General features: G+C 39.1%; 1 protein-coding gene across 1 annotated transcript in view; it reads left to right on the forward strand.

The window, feature by feature from the left end:
* Positions 1–12,407, forward strand: part of TMEM167A (transmembrane protein 167A) — a 230,032-nt gene that overhangs the window by 29,247 nt on the left and 188,378 nt on the right. The window contains exon 3 of the mRNA XM_063604412.1: positions 6,888–6,954. The gene's annotated coding sequence lies outside the window, so the exon portion shown is untranslated. The remainder of the gene's footprint in view (positions 1–6,887; positions 6,955–12,407) is intronic.

A 12,407-nucleotide genomic window follows, 5' to 3' on the forward strand; every position in this document is an offset into this window, starting at 1 on the left:
CCAAAAGATTTGACCTTGGAAATTAAGTTACAGAGAATATAATACAACATTCTTTTGGATTCTGAAAGAATAGAAGATCATTGCTTGCTTTTTAAAAAGTGTTTCTGAAGATGACCGGCATCTTCAAAGAAGCTTTATTGACTCTTTTAACATGTAACAAATTCGATGTAGACAACTTAGCGAATCCCTAGGCACTTAGTTTGACCTGCCAAGAAGAACAGAAATTGGGCTAGAATGCAGGATAATCCTTGCCCCCCTCCCCACCGCCAAAGAATAGAAAATTAATCCCTCTATCATTCCAAACCCACAAAGTAGAGTCCTCCATATCTCCCATTTCATCCCTACATGAATCCTTTGAGAACAGGCTGTGTGCCAGACAGTGCTAGGACAGGATATACAATGTGGAATAAGACAAATACAGCTGTTGCTGTCATGGAACCTAGAGTCTAGTAAAGATCAACTAACCAAATAGCTAATTAGATAAGCATACACAACCTCTAGAACCCTGAAGGAAACACCTGAAGGAAAGGACGGTTTAGATGGGGTGGTAAGGGAATGCCAGTCCATGAAGTTGATGGTTAGGCTAAGATCTACTGCAGATGAAGAGCATGAACAAAGTGGCAGAGACAGGAAAGAGCTTGGGACTTGAAGGGGTGGAGAAATTCATAGAAAACTAGCATGAAGAATGCTATTTAATGTTACTAATACTGAGTGAGGCAAAGAATGGAGTAAGTTGGAAAGAAAAAATAAGCCAAATCATGCAGGGCTTTGAGCCATAGAGAAGGCTGGCCAACTCATCCAAAGGATTTGACCTTACATAATTAAAGGAGCTAATAGAGTAGTCTCTGTAAGACTATTGTCTTTGTTTCTAATGTTGGACCTGAAATCCACAGGGAACGGAAGGGTAGAAGCTGTGTCAGTTCTTGTCATTGACCTTGGTACTGTGGATGTCTTGCAGAAAGAAGCCAGTGCCCTTCTTGAAGCTATATGTGGCCAAGAAGTCAGAGAGGCTGAAGGATAATCCAGGGGAAGATAGAGTAGTTATAGGCCCACCTGCTGCCTCACAGTAACAACGTTAATCTGCACATCTGTGACATCACAGTTGAGCTACAAAATTACTACTGCTTTATCTCTGTTGAACAAATTTCACCCAAGACTCCCTCCTGTGGTCCACACTAACCAGAAGTTTACAAGGAAGGCAGTCCTAGGAAATGAGCAGCCTAACCAAGTTGACACATTACAAAGTCATCATGTTCTCTAAGACCCTTCAACCTGGATTTCCTGCCAGCAACTCAATATATCCCAAACAGAATTCTTCAAAACCTGCTTCTCCTTCTGGGTCACCCTATTTTGTTTTTTAACAGTGCCACTTTCCTTCTATGCTTAAAATTTTCTAATCTTGTTAACTCCCCCTTTTCCTTTCTCATATACCTCTCATGCTACCACCAATCTATAACAGTCCTATCATTTTTACCTCTGCAGTGCCCATCCCAGGTGGATGAGTTCAAACTCAACAGGTGATTATACAATCCCACACATTGATTTCATATTTAGTTTGATACAAGCCCCCCTTCTGGAACCCCAAAAGAAGGAAAAGGCCATTTTCTTCTCCAAAAGCACGTACAGGGGAGTGAGTTATAACGAGGAGCTAGTATGCTGCTATCATTATTTAAACCAAGAAAAACCCACTGTAGACAAGATGAAGGATCTAATAAAAATGTGTTCTTATTCCTGATTCTAAAACTTTAACAGCTGGGCTTTCCCATGTGGAATAATGTTACATAAATAACTCAGCCAGGAAACAGAGGGGCTGTGAAGAAGTCCAACAAAATGATAGATGATCTTGGACAGTCTTAGTATCACACCCAATGGAGTTAGAAGGAAATAAGTGCATTGAAGGTACGGGTGAGCTATGTTGTTATGTGTAAGCAGCAAACTTTACAGAACCTGACAGTTATCTGAGTCATGTATCACTGATTCTACAGAAGTTTTCTTTCTACTTAAGTATATTAACACTCCCTAATCTATTCCATAGGGACCTTTTCTGCTCCATCCAAATTTGTCATCTTTTAATTAGTCATGGAAGTCTAGATAAAGCAGGTTTCAGAAAATAAACACGTTGAGTTTTAAAACTAAGCTCTCAATTGTTATGTTTTATTTTAAAGGGGACACATATCACTGAGTCCATGCTATTTAGTATTCTTGTCCACATAGTCTAGTCAAAGCTCATGTTGCAATTCCTACTACCACATCTTCATTTCACTGAAGTCGCTATAGTTGCAGTTATAGCACAAATGCCAAAAGGCATTATGAGAAAATAGGAGTGAGGGATAAAACTTCAGCCTAAGAAACTGTGCAGTTCTCCTTTTCCATTTACATGATGGGAAAGTAGTGGGAGGGAGCTGCAATCCTTATGGGAGACACAGAACTTAGGGGCAAGTGTCATCTCCCTCAGGTTTGGGTTAGAAGACCTTCAAAAGCCTTCCCAGCTGTGAACACCAATGACTGTCCTGTATTGGCAGTACAAGTTGTTCTTCACTGGTTCTCAGCAGTTGCTTAAACATAGACAAAGAACTCTTAAAGAATGAAGACACATTTGGTTTTTTCCAGCCATGATCTTGGAAATCCCATTGTAGCTGGAAGTTCTACATTTGTGAAATGTATCCAGGAATTTACCTTCCTAGAAATTACGCCAGGGCTCATTTTGGGCTTTTTGAAGAGTTACAGGAGACATTCTGTGATTATAACAGTGGTTACTTCACTAGGAAACATTCATGGAACATGTACTTGTTACTCTTTTCTTTATGTAATTCTTAGAGCAACCTTGTTTCCTATGAATACCGGCAAAACCAACTCATCCATTGTCTACACTATGCCAAGGGAAATATCCACATCAACTTGAAATAAGATAAGGAGAAAAAAATAGAAAGAAAATCACTTCTAGGCCTTTCATTGCTTATTATTTGCCCCTACTCTGCCCTCCGTGTGTTTTTACTTGCTGTGATCCAAGGCAACACACTCATGTAGCAGCTCCTAACTGTGATCATCCTAGCACAGTATGAGTCACTAAGCAGGAGAGGCTTCTTATTTTCCTTTGAATTACAAGCCCTGTGCTTGAGAGATGGTTCAATAAGCCCCCTACAGAATCACATGGAAGACAAACTTCCATGACACCATTAGTCTCATACCTGAAAGTAATTTAAATTTTTTCCCTTACAAAACTAAATTGTAGAAAATTCAGAAAATGCAAATACACAAAGAAAAAAAAAGGCTTCCAGTAATCTTACCAGTCCAAAATAACCACTATAATGGATCATATAAAGATGTCCATGTACAGATAAAAATATTTTTTATGGGATAGAATAGTTCATGCTATTTTGTAGCCTTCTTTTCTCCCCCTTTTGTGAATGTCTTTTCACAAGTTACAGATTTTTGCTATTATACCATTTTTAAATAATTGGAGAATATCCCACCATAGAATACAATAAAATGTATTTAACCTGTCCCCTGTTATTGGACACTTAAATTGTTTCCACTTGGGAAGTGATATATTTAAAAGGACAACATGGCACAAATCACATTGATGTCTTGTTAAGATTAATTTATATCACATGTACTTAAATGGGCATGGTATCCTAAGTTTCTATTTAGATCTACACGAACAGATCTTTTGTTCAGGGTAAGTATATATAGGCAGAAGGGTTTGCTTCTTACTTCTCATTATTTCAATGTGATTTGGAAATATATCTCCACTCCAACCTACCTGTAACCTGAAATTACACCTTTAAAAAGCTTACCATTTATGTTTCATAAATTTTTAGTGTGGTAGAGCATATTTCATTTTAAATAACTCCCTCCTCCTACCATGAATCTTCAGATGAAGTACATTAGAATGAGGTGCATTAGATGTGGGAATCATCTGCTGAAGTATCATATTTAAATCTAATTCTATTAAACACTGCAGGACACTGGGCAAACTGGAGAAGTGCAACGATAATTTCAATGCTCTCAGTATAGAAACTGATGCTCCCAGGCTGAGAAAAGAAATTAGGATCTGGTAAGTGATAAAGTAATAGACAGGAGCTTTGAAAAGTTCGATGAGGCTGTGGGCATACCACAGAACATTCAGACTGAGCAAAGCACTCCTGGATGCGAGAGCCTGAAGGGCATGTGGCCATCTATTTTACAGTCTTCCAATTTTTCACTCATTCAGAGTGCAGTAGGGCTATAGTTCCATTTTAATAATGGAAGTTGTAGGAGATTGATTTATAGAACATTTTGAAATAATTTTTTTATTATACAAAATGGAATATTTACATGGCTATTAAATGTATATTGAAGTAAAACTTTCAACATGAAAGGATAGACACAATATATTTAGTGATGAAATCATGTTACAGGCTAGGCACGGTGGCTCATGCCTGTAATCCCAGCACTTTGGAAGGCCAAGGGGGAGGGACCACTTGAGATCAAGAGTTTGAGACCAGCCTGGCCAACATGGTGAAACCCTGTCTCTACTAAAAAATACAAAAATTAGCTGGATGTGATTGCGTGTGCCTATAATCCCAGCTACTCAGTAGGCTGAGGCAGGAGAATCGTTTGAACCCAGGAGGTGGAGGTTGCAGTGAGCTGAGATCGCGCCACTGCACTCCAGCCTGGGTGACAGAGTGAGGCTCCATCTTAAATTTTAAGAAACAAGAAAAAGAAAGAAAAGAAATTATGTTACAAAATATTTTATGCATGGGTGCATGCACACACACACATTTATAAGAAAAGAATTATAAAAAATACCAACATAATAATTTTCTCTAGGAGGTGGGAATAACAGTGAGTTTTCTTTCCTTTTATTTTTTAAAATCTATATTTTTATGGTTAAAAAAAGTGATAAGATAAATACCAAGTATATACATTTGAATTTCATGACATACTTTTTAAATTTATGCTTGATACTTTCAGACCATCAGACCCTTATTACACCTTGTTTTAATGATTATTTTCTCTTTGTTTCATTCCCGTGAAAAATGAAAAGTCTTTGTCATTTTCTCTCTGAATCTGTATCTTTGTCTCCCTTTTTTCCTCCCGCTCTCCTACTTTCTCACACTAGACGTTTCATAGGAATTAAAAGTATTTAAGGGTGGTCAATTCTTATTTGCCTTTGGAAACCCAGAATGTGCACAGTATTTAGTAAACTTTCATCTATTATGTAAATTCTTAATTCTTTGAAGAAGCACAAATGGACTGTATTTACCTCCATTGCCCTGACTTCAAGCATTTTCAACCATCAAGAAAAGTAAATCATTTAAATTTAGAACTGACAAGAAACAGACTCAGCTATCTCCTAAATACATGCATTAAGAATAGTCTGCCAAGGGTTTTGTGTAAAGGCAAAAGATAATAAACTTAAAGCGTATATACTAGTCAATGAAAGTCCTACATATACAACAGTGTGATCCAATTTCCAGAAACAAATGCCTTGTGTTAAATATAAAATTAAGGCTAAGTAAATTAGTTTATTTTTTGAGTGAAGAAGTTCAATTCTCATCTATCTTAAAATAAAATACATCTATCTGAGATTACGTGCCACAAAGATACCAACTTTATACTTTTCCCCGATTTTCTGGTTTAGGACAATAATGGCAAACATATCTACATTCACTTCACATACCTTCTAAAATCCTGGAGAATCTGGCATTTATTACACCACTCAGTTATGTACACTTTGAGGCTCATGAAAGCCTGAAGAATATTCAAGAGCCAGACAAAAAACAACTAGTAAAAAATGTTTATACTTCTCTTGACAACTCAGTAAGAAAATCTGTACATGAATGATTTTATAGTAGTTAAATATGGCTTTGGACATTTAAATGTTTTTTATGTAATCCTGTTAATTACTGAATCCAGGTTAATGAATGACATGGTAAAGAAGCATATTATATGAGGGTTATGTTTCTCCATTGAAATATTTTTCCTACCTGATGATTTATTCTACGTTTCCTCATTAGGAGTTCTTAGCATATCCGAAAGCGGTCTAAGTATCAAAAATTAATGAATAGAAGTCTCAGTGAGGCACAATTTATTAGTTTGCAGATTCTTGGTGACCATAGTTTACTGGTTAAAAAATAAATAAAAAATAAAACTTTGATCACTCCTTTTGAATTGGAACCTACTCACCTACCTCATTACTTACATGCTTTGTGTGAACATAGCAACCGTTGAAAGTTCTCTGAGGCATAAAATGAAAATTCTGCCTATAGTATAGAGAAATTATCCTCTACACCCTGTCCCCAGAACTGTGGACTCATGGACTAATGTCCCTACTTTCTCCACGATTGCCCAGTTTCACTCTGCTTTTCTCAATCCTGTATTTCCCATGAAATATAAGGGCTGACTCAGCCAGGGCTCTTATCTGCAAATAACAGATACTGGCCCAGTAAAATTAAGCAGGAAATAAGTTTATTGGAAGGCTGTCAGTTATAAAATAACCCAGAAGGCCAGCAAACCAGGGAAGAAAATCAGAACATAAGAAAACTGGGTAGCTGAAACCTCAGCCAAGGTATTGAACACTGGATCTTGTCACTTGGATTCCACACTTGTCTCCAAATGTGGTACCACTGTGGATGAAATAAATTCTGCATCATCTCTGTTTCTCTGCATCAAGGGCTACAGATTCAAATTTCCAAGATGGAGTGGATCAGTCAACTGTTTCCACATTAGTGCTATGTAACAAAACCACTCCAAAATTCAATGGCTTAAAAACCACAATTTATTTTTGCCCATTTGTCTGTGGGTGAGGTAGGGATTAGCTGATCTCTAAGCTGTGCTTGGCTGTGCTTGGCTCTGGACTTCAGGTGAGTTCAATCTCAACTCCTGTCTCTCATTCTTATTAGATCAGTGAGTTGCCTGACATTTCTTCTCATTGTGATGGCAGAAGTTCTAGATGGCAAGCCAGATTGTGTAAGTACATTTCACACCTCTGCAACATCACATCTGCGGACATTCTGTTGGCAAAAGCAAGTCGTATGGCAAATCCAGTCAAAGGGCAGTGAAAAACACTGAAAAGAGCTCTGAAGTCAATAGCAAAAGTCATGGGCACAGGATAGGGTAAAGAACTGGGACTAATATTTTAATTTATTTCATTGACAATTCTTTTTTTTTTAGATGGAGTCTCACTCTGTCACCCAGGTTGGAGTGCAGTGGTACGATTTTGGCTCACTGCAGCCTCCGCCTCCTGGGTTCAAGCAATTATCCTGCCTCAGCCTCCCTAGTAGCTGGGATTACAGGCGCCTGCCACTAGTTCCGGCTAATTTTTGTATTTTTAGTAGAGACGGGGTTTCACCATGTTGGCCAGGCTGGTCTCGAACTCTTGGCCTCAAGTGATCCACCGGCCTTGGCCTTCCAAAGTGCTGGGATTACAGGCATGAGCCACCGCACCCAGCCTCCAGTGATAATTCTTATTGGTCAAGTTCAAATCTTATGATAGTGCCCTAGCTGTCAAGGGATAAGTAGTGAAAGTTATTTGGTCCTATTTTTGTAGAGAAGAAAGCCCTTATCCTCCGCCAAGATTCACACAATGACAGAGTCCTCATATAGCAAAAAAGTTTAAATGCTGAGCAGCCATCAAAGTAACAAATTTGCATCCTAAGTGGCTAATTATTATGTTTTTACTCTCTCTTCAGTGGTGTTCAGGTAGATGGTAAAGAAGTGTCGTAACTGAAAAGTGGAAGTTAAATCAAAGTAGGGATTTGGAGACTTGGATTGCATAGTAGGAAAAGAGGAGAAAACATTCTCTGCAGAGAAATGACAATGAGATAATCATACTTGTGGCCAGGTGCAACGGCTGCCACCTGTAATCCCAACACTATGGAAGGCCAAAGCAGGAGAATTACTTGAGGCCATGAGTTCAGGACTAACCTGAGTAACATAGCAAGACCTAATTTCTACAAAAAAAAAAAAAAAGAAAAGAAAAGAAAAAAAAATTAGCTGGGCGTGGTGGCACATGCCTGTAGTCTTAGCTACTCCAGAGGCTCAGGCAGGAGGATCGCTTGAGCCCAGGAGTTTGAGGTTACAATGATTGCACCACTGCACTCCAGCCTCGGTGACAGAGAAAGGCCCTGTCTCAAAGAGCAACAATAACAACAACAAGAAAAAAAACAAAAACAAAAAACGGAGAATCATACTTGCAAGACCTTTGCCCTGAATCCACACAGAAACTTGAATCAATATTCTGTTGATCTCTTGTCTTTGTACCCCAGGCTTACTGGAAGCAAATGTATGTGAAATGGAAAGAAAGGAACACTCTTATTCATAAAGATGTTCAATCCCCTGCATACACGTAACCTAAGAGCAACAATTAAACTCCCTCGAAAACACATCATGGAAGTCTTCTGCCAAACACCACCTTTTTGCCTCTTAAGAATGTTAGGGCTAGGCACAGTGGCTCACACTTGTAATCCCAGCACTTGAGGAGGCCAAGGCCATGGGATGGTTTGAGACCAGCCTGGGCAACAGAGAGAGACCTTGGCCCTTTAACAATTATTACTTGTACTCCTCTCTGAGAACAAAAACAAAAATACAGGCAAATCTCATTTAATTCTACCTCTAGTCTCTTGATTTCTGTAACCTTTCTAAATGTGACTTCAGGCATAAGTATGTGTTGGGCAAAGAATCCAGAGTTAACACAAGTTTGCTGAGGATGAGAATGTGGAGCCAAGCGGTGAGCTGGTTCATGGGTAACCAGTTGCACCACACCTTTCAGAAAGGCATGGTTGGGCCGGTACACAGCTGTGCTCCAGGAAAGGGACCTTGCACTGCTTCCTCCTCCTTTTTACAGGTCAGGTGTGAAAGCACCTTTGGTTGGGGGAATGAATGTTTTACATTCAGCTGCCAAGCAAAATAAGTCAGTTAGTTGGGGGCAGTGATAGAAGATACAAGCCTCTCAGCACCTGGTGATTTTGGGGATTCAGGTTCCTATGAGAAGTTGAGTTCAGACACGGCCCCCACCCCTCCAACCAGGACAAGGTCCATCTAGATTGTTGCTGGAGACAGTTCTAGGGTCATTCACTGGAAAACCCTGCAAGGCTTAGAGATGGGCCAGTTATTTTATTAATACTGTTACGGCGAAAGGGACTCATAAGAGGGCTCAAATTTGTAAATAAGAAGCTGTTCCTATTGCTATTGATGAGCATTTGTTATACTCACTTCTCCAGATAAGAAACAGGTTCCAGGGGACTCTTTCAAGAGAGCATCTACCATTAACTTCACCCAGTCCCTAAGGAACATCTAATACAGCTTCCATATTCCTAGCAGTTCAATGTAAATGAACTATTGAATACAGAGGCCATGAAACATCTGCTATGGCCTGGCCATCAAAATGCAGGTGTAAGCGCCATACTGAGTTTTTCTTTAGTAAATAAAAACATTTTAGTCTGATTAAATTCAACAACAACAATGGCAAAAAAATGGACATCTTCCTTTTGTAGAAGTTAAGTCTCTGCCCTCATCTCTGGCACTTTCATGGAGATCACATGTACTTCAGTGATGTGTAGTTGGCACATGTTTTCTGTACTGGACCCTCTTGAGGCACCAATCCAGCTTCATCTTCCTGCTTCTCTGAGAACTGCCGCACATGGGGCCAATTCTTCTAGGTGTGGGTGACACCTAGCCCACCTAGGCACTCAGATTCTTTCTGCCAGGTATTTGAAACCTGGCTTGGAGTAAGTGGATTTAAGGTGTGTTAATGGCAACACTCTGATCAGATAATCATGAAAACCCTCAAAGGTTTTAACTTTTCTATTGCTTTTCATTTATTTATTTATTTTGCTTGAATTAGCTGATTTTGTGCCCGTTGTTTGAAACTAAAAACACTATACCAAACACACTCCCTTTGGGGAGCAGACACGAGTTCAAGGACATGAAGGCACTCCAGAAACTCTCACAATTACACAGTATTATACCCACCAGAGATTCTAGGAAGGGCTCATTGTCAAGCGCCCCTCCTAATAACATCCTCTAGAAAGGTGGCTGCATGAATGCTTCCCATCTTCTTACTAGGACGAACAACTAGATGAGGTCAAGCAACAGCTTAGTGATGCTTTTAAATCCTGGAGAATGCTGAAGGACTTAACTAAAGTGGCATTTAACTCTACCTGAAAAGTCATAATTATGCATTTATTTATCAGGCACTTTGTATGTTCAAATCTTTTCTTAAGAGAGTTCTTGGAAGATCCCTCGAAGTATCCAGATGTTTCTAGATAAGTCATAGGTCAACTTTTTATAATGAGAAACGACATGTGGATGGGAATCAAAAGATGCTTATAATTCCTGCCAGCTTACCTTGACAATCTCTCTACTCCCCAAATGGTCTTTTGATATAACAGACTTGCAGAAACCATTTTATTCTACCACACTAAGGGTTTCATTAAATTAGTGGTAATTAAGATCGTAGAAATGGTTTAATCACTTGTTCTTTTATCCCTTACTCCTGGGTGTAAGGCCTAATTGAAGTGTATCCCACAAGAGAAAAGAGGAGGGGAGAAAGATTTTTGAAGTTTTTTGATGGCTGCTTAAATCAAAGAATTGTATAAAGAACCTTAATCACTGTTAACATGTGAGCTCTCACAGTGCCAGAAACCGTGCTGGGGACTTCCAATACACTATCTCTTAGTTCTGGAAACAACCCAATGAGATCAGTGCTGTTATTATTCTGTTTATAAATGAGAAAAATGAAGTTTACTAAGTTAAGTAACTTATCCATGGTCAGATAGAGAGTGGATGCAGCAGAGTTTGAACCGGAATCCATGTCTGTCAGACACCAACCCTGTGTTCTTGACTAATTCCAGTCTCCAGATCACCACTGCCAGTATTTTTCAAACTGTTCTTTCTCCTCCAAGGCATAGATAATTCCTGAGATTGCAGAAGAAGGAAAGCAGAGTTTTGGGCACCCATTTGGGTAGCAGTTTTTGAATTCTGCATAAGACTTTATTTAAAGAAAGGGCCTCACTGTTAGAAAATGTTTGAAAACCACTGATCTAATTCACTTCCCTCATTTGACTTAAGGGACTAGAATATTTTAGAGATGTATTTAGTAATGGTCAATCTGAAACTTTATACAAAAAGTTTGCCAATCCCTGATATAGAACACCGGAGCGTGATCCATGACTAGTGGCATCATTACTATTGGAAACTTGTTGGAAATGCTGAGTCTTGGGCCCACCCCAAACTTTTAAATCAGAAACTCTAAGAGTGGAGCCCAGCAATCTGTGATTTTAGCAAGCCTTCTAGGTGATTCTGATGCAGACTAAAGCCTGAGAACCACTAGTATAGAAGGATTTTAAGATGAAAAATTTGCAACCCCAATGGAATGGGCACTGTAGAGTGTTTTCTGATTCAAGAACTCAAGTCATAGAGTTTAATAGTAATAAAAATAACTGCTAATAACTGTGAGGTTCGTGGCATACTTGAGGTGTGTCAGACATGTTGCTTTCCATTCATGATCTTATTAACACCTCACAATAATCCTATGAAGTAAATACTATTGTTATTCCCATTTTGTAGCTAAATAAAATAAGGCTTCATGAGATTGAGTGACTAGTCACAGTGTTAGAAAGTGGTGGCTCCAGGCTGAGACCTAGACGGTTTGACACCAGGGTCAGAACTCTTCATGTCATATACCTCAGATTTTTGTAGGCTAGATAAATGAAAATGTTACTAAAAAGAAGAAAGCAACAATGAATGCTGTCAGTGTTGAAACCAGTGAAATATGTTTGTATAAAAAAGTGGTACTGTCTGGGTGTGGTGGCTCATGCCTGTAATGCCAGCACTTTGGGAGGCCAAGGCAGGAGGATCACCTGAGGTCGGGAGTTTGAGACCAACCTGACCAACATGGAGAAACCCTGTCTCTACTAAAAATACAAAAAATAGCTGGGTGTAGTGGCTGGCACCTGTAATCCCAGCTACTTGGGAGGCTGAGGCAGGAGAATTGTTGAACCTGGGAGGCAGAGGTTGCGGTGAGCCGAGATCACACCATTGCACTCCAGCCTGAGCAACAAGAGTGAGACTCCGTCTCAAAAAAAAAAAAAAAAAAAAAAGTGGTACTTGTATAATAACTACTCTCTCTTCTTGCCAGGGAAACTGGTTTTGGCTATACCACACATGTGGTGTTTCCTTAAGTAGATCTAGAGGAAACTCCACCAGCATTTGTGGCCACCTACCCTATATCCTATTTTGTTGTCTTTGTACATTTTAAATAAATTTTAAAAGTGAGATTTTCCCCCTCTTATTTTCAGATTACTGGGAATCTTGGCTCTTTCTTTACAATTTAGTTTTAATTACTTGTGTTTTTGTTGTTTTCCACGTAATTGTCAGGATGGTTTACTTTGGTTGACTTTTCCATGACATCATGAGTTTTG

This window comes from Pan paniscus, chromosome 4 (genome assembly GCF_029289425.2).
Source record: "Pan paniscus chromosome 4, NHGRI_mPanPan1-v2.0_pri, whole genome shotgun sequence".
NCBI classification, from domain to species: Eukaryota; Metazoa; Chordata; class Mammalia; order Primates; family Hominidae; genus Pan; species Pan paniscus.